The following is a 17,641-nucleotide window of genomic DNA, read 5'->3' as shown; positions in this document are numbered from 1 at the left end:
TCTCTAGGTGGCAGGAGACATCTGTAAGGCCACCCCTTTTGCCCCCCCCTCCTGCCTCCTCCCCTTTCTTCTTTCAACCTGGCTTCCTTTCCTCCCTTGAAATCTTTGGTTATTACTTGGATTCTTGTATTTAAGGGCTTTGCTGGTGGTGCAAAGGTTAAAGTGTCTGCCTGCAGTTTGGGAGACCTGGGTTCGATCCCTAGGTCAGGAAGGTACCCTGGAGAAGGAAATGGCAACCCATTCCAGTATTATTGCCTGGAGAATCCCATGGATGGAGGAGCTTGGTGGGCTACAGTCCACAGGTTGCAAAGAGTCAGACACAACTGAGCGACTTCACTTTCAGTTCACTTTTGTTGTTTCAGTTCAGTTCAGTCGCTCAGTCATGTCCGATTCTTTGCGACCCCATGAATGGCAGCACGCCAAGCCTCCCTGTCCATCACCAGCTCCCAGAATTCACTCAGACTCACATCCATCGAGTCCGTGATGCCATCCAGCCATCTCATCCTCTGTCGTCCCCTTCTCCTCCTGTCCCCAATCCCTCCCAGCATCAGAGTCTTTTCCAATGAGTCAACTCTTCTCATGAGGTGGCCAAAGTACTGGAGTTTCCACTTTAGCATCATTCCTTCCAAAGAAATCCCAGGGCTGATCTCCTTCAGAATGGACTGGTTGGATCTCCTTGCAGTCCAAGGGACTCTCAAGAGTTTTCTCCAACACCACAGTTCAAAAGCATCAATTCTTCAGTGCTCAGCCTTCTTCACAGTCCAACTCTCACATCCATACATGACCACAGGAAAAACCATAGCCTTGACTAGACGGACCTTAGTTGGCAAAGTAATGTCTCTGCTTTTCAATATGCTATCTAGGTTGGTCATAACTTTTCTTCCAAGGAGTAAGCGTCTTTTAATTTCATGGCTGCAGTCATCATCTGCAGTGATTTTGGAGCCCCCCAAAATAAAGTCTGACACTGTTTCCTCTGTTTCCCCATCTATTTCCCATGAAGTGATGGGACTGTATGCCATGATCTTCGTTTTCTGAATGTTGAGCTTTAAGCCAACTTTTTCACTCTCCACTTTCACTTTGGTTGTTTAGTAGCATATTTTTAGCTTCCATGTGTTTTGATATCTTCTCAATCTGTGCCTCCATTCTTTTTCGGAGATATTGGATCATCTTCACCATCATTACTCTGAATTCTTTTTCTGGTGGATTGGCTATCTCCACCTAGTTGTTTTTCTGGGGGTCTGTTTTGTTCCTTCATCTGGAATATATTCATCTGCAGTCTTATCTAACTTTCTGTGATTGCAGTTTCCGTTCCACTGGCTGCAGTGTTATAGTTTTTTGTTTTGTTTTGTTTTTGTTTTTGTTTTTTTGCTTCTTCTGTCTGCCCTCTGGTACATGAGGTTATCTATGAGGCTTGTAAAGTCTTCTTGGTGAAAGGGCCTTATTCCTGCCTGCTGGAGAGTAGAGCTGGATCTTGCTCCTCTGGTGGGCAGGGCTGTGCTCAGGAAGATTTTAAACAGCCTGTCAGTTGATGGGTAGGGCTGTGTTCCCCACTGTTAGATATTTGGCCTCTGGTGTCCCAAACGCTGGACTCTACAGGCTGTTGGGTGGGGCTAGGCCTTGAAGGGGATATGTTGACCTCCAGGAGGGCTCATGTTAATGAGGACTTGCCAGACAATCTGCTACAAGTGTTTTTGTTCCTGCAAAGACACTTGAGCCACAACATCTCCACCCACCTCCATAGGAGATGATTCTAGCAGATAAGTCTGGCCTAGTCTTTTATGTGTGTGTATTCAGTTGCTCAGTCATGTCTAACTCTTTGTGACACCATGTGCTGTAGCCTGCCAGGCTCCTCTGTCCATGAGATTTTCCAGGCAAGAATACTGAAGTGGGTTGCCACTTTCTTCTCCAGGGGATCTTCCCGACCTAGGGATCAAACCCACATCTTTTGTGTCTCCTGCACTGGCAGGTGGATTTTTACCACTAGTACCACCCAGGAAGCCCCAGTCTCTTATGAGAGCACTGCTTTTTTGGGGACATCTTGCTGCACATTATACCTGTGTGTCCTCTCCAACAGTGGAGTTTCTGTTTTCACCAGCCCCGAGGAATTCCTGCAATCTAATCTTGGTGATCTTCAAAGCTAGATTGTCTGGGGGCTCCTCTGCCCCATTACAAAAATCCCAGGACTTCCATTTCTGCGGGAGAACTTATGTGGCTTAATTATCTTTCAGTTTGCATACACCTGCAAGTGTGGATTTTATTTTATAGTAATCGTGCCCCTCCTACTGTCTCATTGTGGTTTCTTTGTCTTTAGGAGTAGGGCATTTTTGGGGATAGGTTCTAGCTTTTTCTTTTTTGTCAGCGGTTGTTTAGCAGTTAGTCATGATTTCAGTGTTTTTGCAAGAGACAGTGAGCTTACATCCTTCTACTCCACCATCTTATTCAGTTCAGTTCACTAACTCAGCCGAGTCCGACTTTTTGTGACCCCATGAACCGTAGCACGCCAGGCCTCCCTGTCAATCACCAACTCCGAGAGTCCACCCAAACCCATGTCTATTGAGTCGGTGATGCCATCCAACCATCTTACCTCTGTCGTCACCTTCTCCTCCTACCCTCAATCTTATCCAGCATCAAGGTCTTTTCCAATGAGTCAGTTCTTTGCATCAGGTGGCCAAAGTATTGGCATTTCAGCTTCAACATCAGTCCTTCCAATGAACACCCAGAACTGATCTCTTTTAGGATGGACTGGTTGGATCTTCTTGCAGTCCAAGGGACTCTCAAGAGTCTTCTCCAACACCACAGTTCAAAAGCATCAATTCTTAGGTGCTCAGCCTTCTATATAGTCCAACTTTCACATCCATACATGACCACTGGAAAAACCATAGCCTGACTAGATGGATCTTTGTTGGCAAAGTAATATCTCTGCTTTCTAATATGCTGTCTGGATTGATTATAACTTTCCTTCCAAGGAGTAAGAGTCTTTTAATTTCATGGCTGCAATCACCATCTGCAGTGATTTGGTAGCCAGAAAAATAAAGTTAGCCACTGTTTGTAATGTTTCCCCATCTATTTTCCATGAAATGATGGGACTGGATGCCATGATCTTCGTTTTCTGAATGTTGAGCTTTAAACCACCTTTTTCACTCTCTTTTTTTCATTTTCATCAAAAGACTCTTTAGTTCTTCTTTACTTTCTGCCATAAGGGTGGTGTCATCTGCATATCTGAGGTTATTGATATTTCTCCTGGCAATCTTGATTCCAGCTTGTGCTTCCTCCAGCCCAGCATTTCTCATGATGTTATCTGCATATATGTTAAATAAGCAGGGTGACAATATACAGCTTGACATACTCCTTTTCCTATTTGGAACAAATCTGTTCTTCCATTTTTTTTTAGTTCTAACTGTTGCTTCCTCACCTGCATATAGGTTTCTCAAGAGGCAGGTCAGGTGGTCTGGTATTCTTATTGGCAAGTCTCAAAAAATGATCTTAGAATATAGAACATTAGTACACTGGAGTACAAAGTATAATATGTATTGTATGTTTCAATTTTGTAATAACTTCAAGTTTATATCTGTTTGCACATACATATGTGTATGCACAGGGATAAAAGGTTATACATCAATAATTTAAAAGTAGGCAACTCAAGTGGTAAAATGAGTAATATTTTCCTTTCTGTATGCTTAAGTAATTCCTAAATTTTCTATAGCTAGTGTATTATTTTGTTTATAGCTATAAAACAATAAATTTATTTTATAATCAGTTTGAGATGGAACACAGATTCTATTCAATCAATCACCCCTATTTTATAGTTGAGGGAAGTAATGTGTAATGACTTGGCCAAGCTTGCACAGTATATTCAGTCTATAGTTGGACTGATTGCAGTTCTCTTGCTTCTGGTGCAGGGAGTTTTCAATTAGTACACTCGTACATCCTTTTATTGTACTCTGTTGTGTCTATATCCTAGGGATATTTTATATTTATCTTGGGAGTTGGCTTTTACTCATGGCTTTAAAGATCTTTGAAATTTGAACATTTATAAATCTGACAGTAAAGCTGTGGAAGCAGAAGGTTGCATGGTGCTGTATTTTACACAGAATAACCTAGACATCTCTGACAGACAGAGATCAGTACCTAGAAAGTCTGACTGGAGCTTCCAAGGCACCTGAAGAGACCAGGATACAGATGACAAAAAGAAAGATTTAAAAACTGGCTTCTCAATGGATAGCAGATGGGACTTTTAAAGGGTGCTGATTCAAGTTAGAAAATTGATAGACTAGAAATAATGGGTTTAATTTGGAGTAACATAAAAATCAGTTAGAAAGCAGCAGGGGAGAGACTTTTTAAGAAGAGCTGGTTTTCAGAACCATCAGGGAACAGAATAATCAAAAAGGCTTGTAGAAACAAATAGAAAAAATACTTCAACACTTGATCAAATCAGAGATTAACAGAAATGTATTAAAAGTGATTTAGGAGCACATGAATCATTGAAAACCCTGTTGAAAGTAGAGAGATGAGTTGAATTATAAGCTGATCTAAGTCAGTCTATATATTTATGAATTATATGGATGCCAAATCATTTCCCTAAAACATTGTTTTTGTTCTTTCCAAATGCTAACACAAAATTTTTCAAATGTAAAGGAAAAAATAACATAAAATCTTTTGTATAACCAATCAGATTTAAAAATTAAGTATTAAAATACATTTTAAATTTAAAATTCTAGCTTAAAATAAAAATATAAATCCTAGACTTTAAATTATATATATTTTTCATATTTATTTGCTTGTTTTTTGTTATTCCTATTTGCAATATATTAGATATCTCGACACTTCATCTCTAAGTACTGAATCATGCATCTCCTAAAAATTGGCACAGCTAAGAAGGTTTATAATAATAGGGGTGCTAAAAACCACCTCTTTTATTTTACTAGTTTTCTTTTATTATTTGATCAGTCTACAATTAATAAAAACATTTGGTTACACTTACACTAGAGGAAAACATATAATAATTTCTCTATTCTGTAGTGTTTCCTTTTTCTCTGCAGATTATAAGTGCTGTAGATAAATTATTCACAGGAATGTCAAAGGATCTCTAGGCCTGCAAGCTTATTAGTCCATAATGATGCCATGATCTACCATGGCTATAGAATGAAACTTTACTACAAGATTTGTAAAACTTGGAGCATGACTCTTGTCTTTTTTCATCCTGTGTATGTGAAAAACACAAATTTTGGCAGTCACTCTGGAAGATGATGCAACTTTGCAAGCTTTGATTATAATGACAAGATTCATCACATTATCATTATTTTCTAGCTACCGTAAAAGATGAATATATCTTCAGTTTTCACATTTTGGCAATCTATAATATGATTTCCTGGTTGTTGAACTTTTTAGCCATCTTTCCTTGTTCTAAAGGTGTCTATTAATAACTGAAACTTGCTGAAGCCAACAATCAGTGAATATCTTGAAGTTTACTGGAGCAGGTTTTCAACTGGTCTGAACTTGGAGACTGCAAGAGTGGCATAGAGCCCCGTGATCTCCCTTTATTCCTTTCCTTCCTTCCATTCCTCCCTCCCTGTTTCCTTCCTTTCTTCTTTCATTCTTCCTTTCTCATTTCTCTTCTCATCCTTCTTAATATTTTATTAAAATATTAAAGCTACAAGAAAGCTGAAAGAACATATAATGAGTGATTATATGGCCTCCATCTATGTTCCCAAGTGTTTATAATTTGCCACATTTGTTTTCTCTTGATATTCATGTTCACAGATAGCTGTGTACTTTTCTTGGCAAGTCTGTTTAAGGCATGCTAAAACTTCCTGAACTGAGCACATAATAATCCATTATGATTCCATTATGCCTGTATACTCCTCATCTGGTTACATATTTCAAAGAAATAATTGCATAGGACCAATTTTGATATAAATTTTCTTGAATTTCTTAAAAAGTAACTTTTCTTGAATTTCTCATAAGGCGAACTTTTTGTCTACAATTTATTAAATACATAGTAAAAAGTTAATATACAAAACACCAGTATTACACACTTCAGAAGTATAGCATGCATTAAAGAATAAGATAAAAAATACAGTTGATATAATTTATTTGTTAGTATTATTTCTGAATGTACTTTAATGTCAAAGTATAATCTGGCCTTTCCCTAGACTCAAATCTTGGGCCTGCTTATCATGAAGGTTAGCTGATTATCAAGCTCTGACTTAGTAACCTCTAATAGCTTTAGAATATCCACTGATGTTACCTCTCACTCTTTACATCCATTGATCTTATTATGGAGTTCTGGCTCTCTAGGGCCATTGAGTCTCTTGAAATTCAACTAGCACCTCAATTTTCCATCAGTCTTTCTTTATGAGAATTGCATGTAAAAAATTAGATATGCTCTGAGGCTACTCTCTAGTTTTAAAAGGAACAAAACATATAGGGTGCTTCTGCAAACTATAACTTCATTGTTATACTAAGGAACAAAGGAAAACATAGTAAGAGAAAAAATAGAATGAAAGGACTAGAATACAAGTAAGAATGAATCTTGAAAATACACCTAGGAGAGCTGAAAATGTGTTCTAGATTTGGGTTAAAATTAAAAAATAAATAAATAAATAGAGCTTAAGGAAGAGGGTAGGAAGGAAGTAACGAGGTAGAATGTGAAACCAGACATTCTTCAGCAGTCAGAAGCTGAGAGGCTGAGATTCATGAACACCAGGCAATGATTAAGTGGTTCATTGGAAGAAAGAGCTAATACAATTTGATTTACATCTGGCATCAAGATCTTTGCTCTAAAATAGAAAATTTTCATACATAGCTTTACTTCTGTCAGAGTTTGATGTGGGCAGATCATAATTATTTATAATAATGAGATTGTCCACAAATTTATAAGTATTTTTACATATGAAATAGAAGTGAAGTTGAACCGAGAATCAATTGTGTAGAAACTTCAGTGGTTTTCCAAGTATTTTATATCTTCTGCTGCTTCTTGGATACCACTGTATACTTACTAACATTGAAGGAAGTGAGGATTAAAAATCACAAAAGTCAAACTGGATTGATTTGTCTTTTGTTTCTGATTTGACATTCACTTATAAACTATCTTGGCTTATGCCTTTTTTTTTTTTATTCCCATAAGTCTTATTTTCTTCAGTGGACATTAAGTTCCTTGAGAATAGTAATTAAATATTCTGTATCCTTTTCTATCTTTTTTTAAAAAATTTATTTATTTATTATTTTACTTTACAATTCTGTATTGGTTTTGCCATACATTGACATGAATCCACCACGGGTGGACATGCATTCTCAAACCTGAACCCCCCTCCCACCCCCCCACCCCCCAACATCTCTCTGGGTCATCCCCGCGTACCAGCCCCAAGCGTGCCATATCCTGCATCGGACATAGACTGGCAATTCGATTCTGACATGATATTATACATGTTTCAATACCATTCTCCCAAGTCATCTCACCCTCTCCCTCTCCCACTGAGTCCAAAAGTCCATTATACACATCTGTGTCTTTTTTGCTGTCCTTGCATCCACAGTATTCTCTCAATAAATATTTTCTGAAAGAATAAAATACAACAGAAATTTAAGAGGGCAGGTATTTTTCAGATACAAATAAACCTGAGAGACATTGGAACATGGGGATTTGGTGACTCTCCTGTTGTGTATAGGAAATATTTTTAACTTATTGTTTCCACAATCACAGAATGTTTTACCATTGTCTAGCCCACCATTCACCCCATAGCCTCAAACTAGGTGTAATTCCAAAATATGCCATGGAATTTCTTCTTCTCATGATCCCTCTGGAATACTTTAGCACCACAATTTTTCTGCCACTACCAATCCTGCTTATCTTTCAAGTCCCCTCTTTCCTTTCTTGGCACTTCACCATCAAAGTCCATCTCTCCTTTATAATGTATAACCATATTGTTGTTATTGTTTACTTGCTAAGTCATTTCTGACTCTTTTGCAACCTCATGAACTGTAGTCTACCAGTCTTCTCTGTCCATGGAATTTCCCAGGGAAGAATACTGGAGAGGGTTGCCATTTCCTTCTCCAGGGGATCTTCCTGCTCCAGTGTCAAACTCATATCTCTTACATTGCAAGTAGATTCTTTACCACTGAGACACCTATATTTGTATTCTCAGTGTAAAAAGTTAGCTGTTAACTAACCTGGTAGATGAAGGATTCCAGGCAGGTTCTGTGTTTATTCAAGATTTTATCTCACATGCATATTTTCTTCATGGCAGGCACAGGATAGAAATATCAGTCAGGTCCATTAGGGCTACTTTTTCTCATTTTTCTCCAGTGCAAACATCTCCAGCACTTTCTATAAAAATACAGTAAAGGAAGGCTGCCTGAGAAGAGGAGCAGGCATATATCTTTTTCAAATTATTCCCTTTTTGGTTTTGATTTTGCAGGGGCAATGCAATGTAACTCCAGAATCACCCATTTATATTCAACAAGAGGACTGTATCCTTACTGAATATCTTGCAACAGCATGCAGCCTGAGTGCCAATCCATTAAGTTTCAAGATCTGTTTAGTTTAAACACCAAAGTTTATGGAATGGCACATAGGAACTTCACTTACTGAAACAGTGATGATTGTGACAAACCTGAACTGATTTTGAAAGCATTATCTAGTTTCAAAGACATCAATATTTGTATTTTAACTCTAATACTACTTCAGTTATTTTTATTGTTGTTTGCCTTTTGACTATGCTAGTTCCTATAGGTATATGTTTATATAAAATATATACAAATTAATAAAATGTATATTGAGAAATGTACATGGCAAGTATTTAAAGATATTTAATGTGACTTTTCAACACATATTTTACTACTTGCATTACTGATTTGAGAAAACAAATTATTATCAGAAACTTAGTTTTTAATATAACTTAGATTTAGAACTGTTTCATCAACACTTGGCTTCCCAGGTGGCAATAGTGGTAAAGAACCTGCCTACCAAAGCAGGAGACCTAAGAGATGTGTGTTTGATCCGTGGGTGAGGAAGATTCCCTGGAGAGGGAAATAGCAAACCATTCCAGTATTCTTGCCTGGAAAATCCCATGGACAGAGGAACGTGGAGGGTACAGTCCATAGGGCCAGAAATAGTCCAACACGACTGAAGCAACTTAGCACTGGCACCATTAATATTGAAATTCTTTCCTACTCTACAGACATTTAATATTTTATGGTATTTTTAGCCTCTAATTTCCCAAGTTTTAAGCTTATACTTAAAAACACTAATGTAGAATAAATTAATGATGAGGATTTGAACTTGCTGGTGACAAAATTTAATCAAGCCACTTTTAGGGGGTCTACTCATCTCAGAGAATAGATGGATTGATGTTTACTTCCTGTTCCTAGTCATACAAGAATGGAAGTTCTTGTCTCATTGAGGAAGAATTCACAGATGAGACAGAGAGTTCAAGAAGGTAAAGCGAGGATTTATGAAGTAATAGTAGGCTGTCAATGGAAGAGCAGGTAGACTCAGATAAGTAACGTAAGTAACTGCCTTGACTTTCTTTGGCAGACCAGTTATGTGGTGTACAGAAATGAAGGGATAGAATATTCATTAGGGTGGGAGGAATTTGGGGTTGTATTCTCTTCACTTCACCTCTGCCTTCCCTAGGGGAGGAGGGATTTTTGTTCTTCTTTAGTCATAGCATCAGTACATGATGGGTACTTCTTATCTCTAAAGGCCAATTTTATTGTAATGAAAGCATAATGAGCAAAAGTTTATACATTTCAATGCTGGAGACACCTGGACACTTAGCACCTCAAAATGTGAGGTTTCTTGTCACTCTGGAGGTTCTCACTCTTCGTCTGCCAAAAGACCTTTTTTTTTTTTTTTTTTGAAACAAATATGTGGTTTGATTTTATGGCAATAAGTCTCTGTTCCCCTTTCTCTGCGCATATCTAGCAACCTCCCTGCTTTAACAATGGTTTTTGTTCAGTCGCTCAGTTATGTCTGACTCTTTACAACCCCATGGACTGCAGCACTCCGGGCTTCCCTTTCCTTCATCATCTCCCAGAGCTTGCTCAAACTCATGTCTATTGAGTTTGTGATGCCATCCAACTATCTCATCCTCTGTTGTCCCCTTCTCTCCCTCCCTTAAATCTTTCCCACTATCAAGGTCTTTTGGAATGAGTCAGCTCTTTGCCTCCGGTGGCCAAAGTATTGGAATTTCAACTGCAACATCAGTCCTTCCAATGAGTATTCAGGATTGGTTTCCTTTAAGATAGGATCCTAATTTTATTGATTTTTTTTTTCCCAAACAGAAACTTTATTTATAACTTAGAGGTATATAGCTTTGCTATGTGCTGTTTTAGGGAAAAGGCCTGGGAATACTGTTTCTCTGTAAAAGTGAAAACTAAGATGATTTATCTATGTAAGAGATTAGCATATTGACAACACTTGGACTTCCTTATTTACTTGCATTATTTTTGTGTGGTGTACACAGATGAAAAGCAAACAACAACAGGAAACAACCAAACAAAAAATAAATTATGAAAAATGTGGACTCAAGACCACATCAGAATAGTTCTTGTCTATTCCCACTGGATGTTTGCATTTTCCTTACTTTCACAGCACTATATCTTCTCTTTGTTTGTCTTATAATCATCTTGACCATATAGAATAAAGCAAGGATTTTACAACTCCATTTCCAATGAACATGCAGAGTTTTTGAATTAGATGTTTTGTTGTCTTGTGTTTTTTCATGCTTAGTGGGAGCTCTCAGGGTTATAAATGGAATAAGACAATTTCCAATGGAACTGTATTTTACAGCTCATGGAGATGTGTAAGATTCAATTCTACAAAGGTTGTTGCAGAGGGCTGAACCTGGGAGAATAATCTTTCATGATGAAATATGCCAGTTTAAATTAATTTATATGACCTTCATCTTCTCTGCCATCATCCAACACACAATCTTGCAATCACCATCTTAGAGAATTGCTTAATTATTATTTACTTCTTTTTCTTTATATTTTACTATTGAAGGACTAAACTGATTTTCTGAAGAAGTAAACTGATTTTCTGAAAATTATCAGCTGGATTAAAGAGCTAGGAATAGACTTTGGTTCTCCTATTACTCTGAATGTTTTACTCTACAGCCTCCTTCTGTTGGAGCGTAAATAATCTAAATGCCATCTCTAAAATCATTCCCTTCTGTTCACATCTTAAATATCTAGGGATAAAAAGGCAATGTACAGAGAGTATAAGGGCAAAGGTTGCATCCAGAATGCCTGGATTTGAATATAGCCTCTTGGAAAACTATGGAATACCTATAATATCAATTACCTTTACATAAAATAGAGATGTATTTCTCTTCCTGCAGAGAAATAAACAACAGGATATCTATACATCACTGTCACTATTTCTCTCTCTAACTCTCTGTGATTCTCTCTCTCACCCTAGAAAGGGATTTATTATAAAGAACAAGAACATATGGTTGTTGAGACTGAGATGATCCATATGCTGCAGATGCAGGAAAGCCAGTGATTACTTCAAAGACTTGATGGTATAGATTTTATTCTGAAACTAAATATCTGAGAACCAGAAGCATCAAAATAAGGAGAATATCTATGCATCAGCTCAGTCAGGTAGGCAGAGAAGAAATTTAACCTTCTTCCAACATTTTGTTCTATCCAGGTCCTCGGTTGATTGGATGATGCTCATATACATGGAGGAATTGACTTGGGTTATCAATTCAAACTCTAATTTCCCAGAAACACCATCACATACACACCCAGAATTAATGTTTAAGTGAATATCTGGGCATCCTCTGGTGCAGCCAAGTTGACACATGAAATTAACCATGCCAACAAAGTTCCGTCTAGTCAAGGCTATGGCTTTTCCTGTGGTCATGTATGGATATGAGAGTTGGACTGTGAAGAAGGCTGAGCACCAAAAAATTGATGTGTTTGAACTGTGGTGTTGGAGAAGACTCTTGAGAGTCCCTTGGACTGCAAGGAGATCCAATCAGTCCATTCTGAAGGAGATCAGAATGGGATCTCTTTGGAAGGAATGATGCTGAAGCTGAAACTCCAGTACTCTGGCCACCTCACGCGAAGAGTTGACTCATTGGAAAAGACTCTGATGCTGGGAGGGATTGGGGGCAGGAGGAGAAGGGGACGACGGAGGATGAGATGGCTGGATGGCATCACTGACTCGATGGACGTCAGTTTGAGTAAACTCCGGGACTTGGTGATGGACCGGGAGGCCTGACGTGCTGTGGTTCATGGGGTCGCAAACAGTCGGACACGACTGAGTGACTGAACTGAACTGACTGAAGATGGTAAGAATGTTAACTACCTCAGAGTAGTTTCATTAAAAGTAAATGAGTTGTGTGGAGAGAAGGGAACCCTCCTACACTGTTGGTGGGAATGCAAACTAGTACAGCCACTATGGAGAACAGTGTGGAGATTCCTTAAAAAACTGGAAATAGAACTGCCTTATGACCCAGCAATCCCACTGCTGGGCATACACACTGAGGAAACCAGAATTGAAAGAGACACATGTACCCAAATGTTCATCACAGCACTGTTTATAATAGCCAGAACATGGAAACAACCTAGATGTCCATCAGCAGATGAATGGATAAGAAAGCTGTGGTACATATACACGATGGAGTATTACTCAGCCATTAAAAAGAATACATTTGAATCAGTTCTGATGAGATGGATGAAACTGGAGCCGATTATACAGAGTGAAGTAAGCCAGAAAGAAAAACACCAATACAGTATACTAACATATATATATGGAATTTAGAAAGATGGCAATGATGACCCTGTATGCAGGACAGCAAAAAAGACACAGATGTGTATAGCGGACTTTTGGACTCAGAGGGAGAGGGAGAGGGTGGGATAATTTGGGAGAATGGCATTGAAACATGTATAATATCATGTAAGAATCGAATTGCCAGTCTATGTCCAATGCAGGATATGGCATGCTTGGGGCTGGTACACGGGGATGACCCAGAGAGATGTTGTGGGGAGGGGGATGGGAGGGGGGTTCATGTTTGGGAACGCATGTACACCTGTGGTGGATTCATGTCAATGTATGGCAAAACCAATACAGAATTGTAAAGTAAAATAAAAAATAAATTAAAAAAAAGTAAATGAGTTAATGTATATATATGTATGTGTGTGTGTGTATGTGTGTGTGTATGTGTATATATATAAAGAATATTATATATAAAATTAAGCCTGGCACCGTAAGACAATATACACAATATAGATGTTACCTATTAATATTAGGAGTATCAATTCAATTCAATTCAGTCACTCATTCACGTCCAAAACTTTGCAACCCCATGGACTGCAGCACACTAGGCTTCCCTGTCCATCACCAACTCCCGGAGTTTACTCAAACTCAAGTCCATTGAGTTGGTGATGCCATCCAACCATCTCATCCTCTGTCGTCCCCTTCTCCTCCTGCCCTCAATCTTTCTCAGTATCAGGGTCTTTTCCAATGAGTCAATTCTTTGCATCAGGTGGCCAAATTATTAGAGCCTCAGCTTCAGCATCAGTACTTCCAATGAATATTCAGGACTGATTTATTTTAGGGTGGACTGGTTTGATCTCCTTGCAGTCCAAGGGACTCTCAAGAGTCTTCTCCATCACCACAGTTCAAAAACATCAATTCTTCAGAGCTCAAAGTTCTATATAATCCAACTTTTACATCCATATATAACTATTGGAAAAACCATAGCTTTGACTAGACAGATCTTTGTAGGCAAAGTAATGTTTTGTTTTTAGTATGCTCTCTAGGACGTGAGTCTGAGTGAACTCCGGGAGATGGTGATGGACAGGGAAGCCTGGCGTGCTGCGATTCATGGGATCGCCAAGGAGTCGGACACAACTGAGCGACTGAACTGAACTGAACTAGTTTAATCATAGATTTTCTTCCAAGGAACAAGTGTCTATTAATTTCTTGGCTGAAGTCACCATCTGCAAGGATTGTGGAGCCCCCCAAAATAAAGTCGGTCACTGTTTCCATTATTTCCCAATATACTTGCCATGAAGTGATGGAAACAGGTGCCAGGATCTTAGTTTTTTTGTGTGTTGAGTTTTAAGACAGCTTTTTCACTCTCCTCTTTCATTTTCATCAAGAGGTTCTCTAGTTCTTTGCTTTTTGCCATTAAGGTGGGTCATCTGCATATCTGAGTTTATTGATATTTCTCCTTGCAATCTTGATTCCAGCTTGTGCTTCATTCAGCGTTTTGCATGATGTATTCTGCATATAAGCAGGGTGACAATATACAGCCTTGACGTACTCTGTTTCTGATTTGGAACCAGTCTTTTGTTCCATGTCTGATTCTAACTGTTGCTTCTTGACCTGTATATCTCAGGAGGCAGGTATCTTAAAGATATGGTATTCCCATATCTTTAAGAATTTTCCACAGCTTCTTGTGATCCACATGATCCAAGTCAATAAAGCTGAAGTAGATGATTTTCTGGAATTCTCTTGCTTTTTCAATGATCCAATGGATGTTGGCCATTTTATCTCTGATTCCTCTGCCTTTTCTAAATCCAACTTGAACATCTGGAAGTTCATGGTTCACAGACTGTTGAAGCCTCACTTGGAGAATTTTGAGCATTACTTTGCTAACATGTGAGATGAGTGCAATTGTGCAGTAGTTTGAACATTCCTTGGCATTGCTTTTCTTTCAGATTGGAATGAAAACTGACCTTTTGCAGTCCTGTGGTCAATGATCAGTTTTACAAATTTGCTGGCATGTTGAGTGCTGCAATTTCACAGCATCATCTTTTAGGATTTGAAATAGCTCAACTGGAATTCCATCACCTCCATTAGCTTTGTTCATAGTGATGCTTTCTAAGTTCCACTTGACTTCTCATTCCAGGATTTCTGGCTCTAGGTGAGTGATCACACCATCGTGGCTATCTGGGTCATGAAGAACTTTTTTGCATAGTTCTGTGTATTCTTGCCATATCTTAATATCTTCAGCTTCTTTTAGGTCCATACTATTTCTGTCCTTTATTGTGCCTATCTTTTTGTCCTTCATCCTCCATCTAGTAGCTGCAAGTCTTTGAAGAGGAGTCACCCTGAACTTTAATTTTATGAAATCTGTAAAGCAGAAGTGTTTTTTTCTCCACAAGCTTGTTTATAGGATCAGCTTAGTGATTTCTGGAAAATCTTTCTTCAAGCTTATTCACCAAGAGTTTTTATTTTCAACTGGGATTAATTCTTACCTGTCCGGATAGAAATGTAAACATATATAAAGTATAGATGGAAATTGTCAATGAAGTCTTCCTGTGTGATGTTGAGATGAAATGAAAAAAATGAATCTCTTTTACTGCAGAGTGTAATCATATTTGAGTAAATGTAAAAGAAAAGGTTTAAGTGGCTTATCAATATATAAATTTCTAAATTTATTTACTAATATATAGGGAAAGATTGAAAGCAGAAGGAGAAGGAGACGACAGAGGATAAGATGGTTGGATGGCATCATCAACTCAATGGACATGAGTTTGACAAACTCTGGGAGATGGTGAGGGCTTCCCTGGTGACTCAGAGGTTAAAGCATCTGCCTCCAATGCGGGAGACCTGGGTTCGATCCCTGGGTTGGGAAGATCCCCTGGAGAAGGAAATGGTAACCCACTCGAGTATTCTTGCCTGGAGAATCCCATGGACAGAAAAACCTTGTAGGCTACCGTCCACCGGGTTGCAGAGAGTCAGACATGACTGAGCGAGAAAGACAGGGAAGCTGGCAGGCTGCAGTCCATGGGTTTGCAAAGAGTTGGACATGACTGAGTGAGTTAACAACAAGAAATCATGGTTTTATGTCTTGTTCATAGTAGGCATGAATTAGATTCCATTACATTTTTTTCATTTTTATTATTGTGTAGAAACTGCAAGCTTGATAATGTATCATCTTCAGAATATCTGTTCAAGTTGTATCAGATCATCAATTCAAATGTAAGGAAAAAAGTCTTAACAATGATAAGGTATTTGCTTAATGTCATCTACCAGACATTAAACCAAAATGGAAAAGTCAAAATTTGAACTCAAGTCTTACCTTCTGTGGCACAAATGAATTGGAATTTAAGGAAGATTATTTAGTATCTCTGAGTTTACAGTGATTAGTATGACATTCAGATAGGTTGCTTTTCCTGGCCAACTATACCATTGTTCTGCACATAGAAATTTTGGTAAATAAGGCTCTCCACAGCCATGTTGTTACCACTAAATTATGTTATATAGACTTTTCTTTATTGCAATTTCTCAAACTACAAAAGAAAAAGTAGTGAGTTCGCTCACCTTCTGAACAGAGCTGCTTGATGATCCCTCACAAGGAGATGACCAAACTGTTCTTTTGAGGTTTGTCACCAATAAATATTCATTCAGTCTATGAGGAGAAAGCACAAAGAAGGCAGTCCTGGAAGAGTGGCTCAAAAGTCTAGAGAGGACGTTCTTTGCTGGGCTACTTTTGCAAGCAAATAAGATGGCTTTTAGAGATCAGCGTCACTTGTCTGAGAGACTAAAATCATATTCTCAAGGTGGATGCTTGCTGAGGTATAGAAACTCAGTGGAATTCAATGAAAGCCCTTTGAAAATTTCCACATATGCTGGAAACATACAAGAATGTGCAATGTAGGTTATACCTAAAGACACAGACTGGTGTCTGTTCACTGCCTGAAGTGTTTTGAAGGTGGAAGCTAGCTGGAGTAGGTTAAGCAAACCATCTACTACCTACATTCTAAAGTAAATACTTTGATTGAATTCAAGATGGAAAGCAGTAGATTCTTTTTTAAATTTTCTGAGAAAGGTGACATGATTTATCTTCAGATTATTCTGGAGGTGAGGCTATCACATGGAATACAGACAGGATTATCTTCAGGAAATTATTGCAATAAATGGTGTGTATTGATCTAGGGTGTAGGAACTAAAATTTATGCTTCTCCCTCTCCCTATTTTTTAACATTCTCTTAGGAAGTAGGTAAAAATGATTAGCTCCTATACAGTGAGAATAATCAACAGATATAACAGAAGGGAAAAATGAGCTCTATGTCTTCAATTTTAATGGGTGAGGTGCTTTTGATTTGAATGACCTTGGTAATATACATAACTTCTTCACTTTCCACCAACATAAATGTAGGCATTTGTCATGGCATTGACCTTCCATGGTTTCAACGAGAATAGGAAGACAACTGTGGTTGTCTTGAGCAGACTGTGAATTTGCCCTTTCCACCCCTCCCATAGAGTCAGACACAACCAATCAACTACACACACTCCTCCCACTTTTAATACAAAATCATCTTTTTTTTCCATTATTTTTTAAGCTAAAAAATAAGAACTGTTAGAGGAGTAAAAGAGGGTTTTTTTGGTGATAATTCTCTACCTCTTCTCTGTAATTAAGAAAAATCAGTCAGATCTCAGGAAAACACTTTTTTTTTTCATTTTAGAAAGCAGATTCTTTAATTCAAATTGTTTTACTAGAAGGTGAAACAATTATTGGTCTCACCTCACATTTCAAGTTCTTACTTTCCATCCATAATTTTACTCTAATCTTAAACACTCCCTCCTTTTTTTTCTGTGATTTGAAATCACTTGTAATGTATTCAAGTCCTTAGATGTTAGGGATCAGAGAATATGACCTGTTACCTTACCCTTTAA

The sequence above is a fragment of the Oryx dammah genome, unplaced genomic scaffold (genome assembly GCF_014754425.2).
Source record: "Oryx dammah isolate SB20612 unplaced genomic scaffold, SCBI_Odam_1.1 HiC_scaffold_17, whole genome shotgun sequence".
NCBI lineage: Eukaryota > Metazoa > Chordata > Mammalia > Artiodactyla > Bovidae > Oryx > Oryx dammah.
The sequence above is the reverse complement of the archived record's forward strand: the minus strand, read 5'-3'. Positions refer to the sequence as shown.